Consider the following 3,449-nt stretch of genomic DNA (forward strand, 5'->3'; position numbering starts at 1 on the left):
TGCTTCCCTTTCAATCACTCAAACGGAATGCACCAAGTCTTCTCACCCCTTTACTTGATTTCTTTTGTTTTCTCTTCGCTGTTGGCGCGTGCCACTGCACTTATACCCTTTCTAAGGCGAAATATATCCGACTATATAATTTGTACTTCTTCAGTAAAAAATACAATACGAATTTTTTAAAAATGTTAATACTAATACTACTAATGTTTTAAATATTGAAATCAATTTTAACGGACTAATTTTCTATAATTACACTAAAAAAATATATTGTAATAAAAATGTATAATAAGTAAACATAACATTATAAGTAAATCCAAATTACTTAATTTCACTATAATCAAATAATTTACTTTTATAAAACAATATAAGTTGTATATTTTCGATACACAATAATGAGCCTAAAATATTAGGGCATTCACATGTCGCTGCTCCACGAAAATTTTTCCGCCGAAAATTAGTCGCTAGCCGAAAATAACCGAGAGACGCAGAAAAAATAGCGGACCGGCCGAAATTTGTCTCTGCGAGCGCGGAGTGCAGGCAGATTATAAGACAAGAAAGAGAGGGAAATATTCGAATATCTGCCTCTCTTTGTTGCACGATCGTTTACGTGGGCAGTCTTCTACGGCTGCGCCGACTGCTCTGCTGACGTCAACAGCGGCACAGCGTTTTAGGCACAAAAAAAGCTTTTTGCGTTGAGCCATGTCACCGCGTCCCTACTGCAGAACTGAAGAGTACTTATTGAAAAGGACGAATTTGTGTAAACATCTGTCCTTTAAACTTTTTTCGTCGACTTCAAAACTTAAATTTTTTGATGCAAAAAGTTTCTTCAAACAAAAATAATCGTAACTGCAAAAAGAATTACGGTATTTTGTCGTCTATATCTATACTATCTATCTACTTATACTAAAATATAAAATGTTATATACACCCAAAAAAAAATCTTCGAGTGTCAATTTGATAAGTGTGGGTGAAAATTACCCTACACCTAGGATCAAATTTTTGGGATCAATTTGATCCTAAGTGAGTGTCAAAAGTATACTACATTGTATGAAAAATCTTTTTGATCCTAATTAGTGTAATTTTGACCAAATCCAGGGTCCAGTCGATACCAATAATTGTATTTTTAAGCCTAGTACTCAGATCGGCCAAGAGTTTCACTAGTCGAAAAATCTTATTCTTTGTAGAGTGACCGAAGTTTTCAAAGTTCACCTGCCATGCATGTGGCATGGTCTTACTGTCAAGCAGCTGGGTTTGTTGACAAACGGAAAACAAATCAATTGGAGCAATTTAAAAAAGAAGAGTCTGCTGATGCACAAAAAAATTAAAATAAAAACAAATTATATTTTCAACGAATGTTTTTATTTATGAAAATTAGAAGCTTAAGGCTTCCTTCTCGTCCCACGGATGCTTCGCCATCTTTCCCGCGCCATCTGTAGTTCAGCTCCGAGCTGGCCAATAATGGCTGGTAATGGCTCCTCCAGCTGTCCCTTAGCGGGCGACCTTATTTCCTCCTCCCTATAGAAGCCGGCGCATCCTCTATCTCCGTTCCATCACCAGCTGCCAAGTAGCTGGTGAAGGAGGAGTCCTCAATGGAGAGCTCGTCGGAGATCGAGCGATGTCCCATGTTCCTTCCCACTGAGATTCTCTAGTGGATCTCCTCCAGCGCTTCAACTATTCTGCGGATTTGCCCCGTTGTGATATTGCTTCCTGTCGGTCAAGTCCCACAACAATGGGCAACAGCTTGGATTAGGCGTCCTTTTTCATCTGCACTGACCTCCTTTAGCCGTTTTGGGTGTTTTTCTTCCATTTTTAATTTTTAAATTCCCCACCGCTTCTGCAGGAATACCGCCAAAGATTAAATTTCTTATTCTTTGGGCCGCGGCTAACGGCGTTCATCGAAAATTCACTCGCGAAATCTGGTATTTTTTCTGGTATTTCCTTAGTACCGCGCTGAAAAACAGACCCGACGAAAAGCTTTAGCCGCCTTTTTGCCTCTCGCTCACTCCTATGGTTAGCTCGCGGTTTTCGTCGATGTGAGTACTAGGCTTTATTTTCGAAATTCGAACTGCGCCTATCGTGCAAGCAAGCGCAGTTATCGATAAATCGTTGTGAGCTCGACATTGCGTAAAAGAGACAAATATTTCAGTGCAAGGTGCTAGTGTTTATTGAATCAGGTAAGTACATCCCTAATAATATAATATGTAATATGTAATGTACTTTGCGCTTACATACATACATATTTACGCCGGAATGTGTATCTATTCGTTACAGCGATCTTCGAATTCATAGATAGACACTGCACATATATATATATGTAATCATGTAAGCACTGACGGTGACATCGCTTGCAATTTTTGAATGCAATTTTTTTTTCTCACTTAAGTTCACTACGGAGGACAACGTTTCTATGCAGATGGCCCGCCTGTCCACGTATGTACACCTGGTCGACGGCAGCAAATTTATAAAATTAAAATATACATATAACTTCAATAAAAAAGCCAAATTTTTATTAAAAAAAATGATAAATAAATTATTGGTCTTTTTTGGGTGTGAAATCCACAATTTATTCGTTTCATATTGATACTAAAATCGTATCAAGTTGACCCTAAAATTGAAATTAAATTAAATTAATTCAAGTTTCTTGTCAGAAAGTATCATTGAGCTAAAGCCGTCAGTTTTTGAGAAAATAGCTTAACAGTGAATGCACCTCGTATTTTCCCCATACAAAAAAGGGGGTCAAATATTAAATTGCACAGGGCTCCACTCTCAGACGTTGTACCAACATGCACGGTATATTGGCAGATTGGGGATCTCCTAAAGCAAGTTCAGTGCAAAAATCATAACGATAAAGCCGTCAGTTTTTGCGAAAATCGCTTTACAGTGGGGGAAGATAAATAATTAAAAGAAGTGGCGCCAGATTAAAATTTGAACCAGTAAGTTCCAAGACATGAACCACTATGTAAAAAATGTATTCAGGACACTAACCATATGGGAAAAAAATAATGTTTCGACGTTATCTCTATTTATAATTAATTTGACTTTCACAGACGTTGTACCAACATGCACGGTACCTCGTTGGAAAGGAAATTCATTTTGCTAACTAACAAATGCGGTTCGGCGATCGAAAAGCCGTCAGTTTTTGAGAAAAAAGCATAGTGCGTTGTGGGCATCTCATATGTTAAAGAATTTTAAGCAGTTCCACCCTGTTCTACGCTCCCAAGACACTAACCATATGGCAAAAAATTATGTTTCGACGCTATCTCTATTTGTAATAATTTTGACTTTCACAGACGTTGTACCAACATGCACGGTACCTCGTTGGAAAGGAAATTCATTTTACCAATTTACAAATGCGGTTCGGCGAACGAAAAGCCGTCAGTTTTTGAGAAAAAAGCATAGTGCGTTGTGGGCATCTCATTTGTAACAAAATTGTTCCACCCTGTTCTAAG

At 37.9% G+C, this 3,449-nt stretch overlaps 1 long non-coding RNA gene across 1 annotated transcript; it reads left to right on the forward strand.

Annotated features, from left to right (window-relative positions):
- The first annotated feature begins 2,087 nt into the window (after positions 1–2,087).
- Positions 2,088–2,520, forward strand: LOC119561843. The gene is made up of 3 exons (XR_005221469.1): positions 2,088–2,174; positions 2,272–2,322; positions 2,384–2,520. It is a non-coding gene; the product is annotated as an uncharacterized LOC119561843 (long non-coding RNA).
- The last annotated feature ends 929 nt before the right edge of the window (positions 2,521–3,449 follow it).

This window comes from Drosophila subpulchrella, unplaced genomic scaffold (assembly GCF_014743375.2).
Source record: "Drosophila subpulchrella strain 33 F10 #4 breed RU33 unplaced genomic scaffold, RU_Dsub_v1.1 Primary Assembly Seq377, whole genome shotgun sequence".
NCBI lineage: Eukaryota > Metazoa > Arthropoda > Insecta > Diptera > Drosophilidae > Drosophila > Drosophila subpulchrella.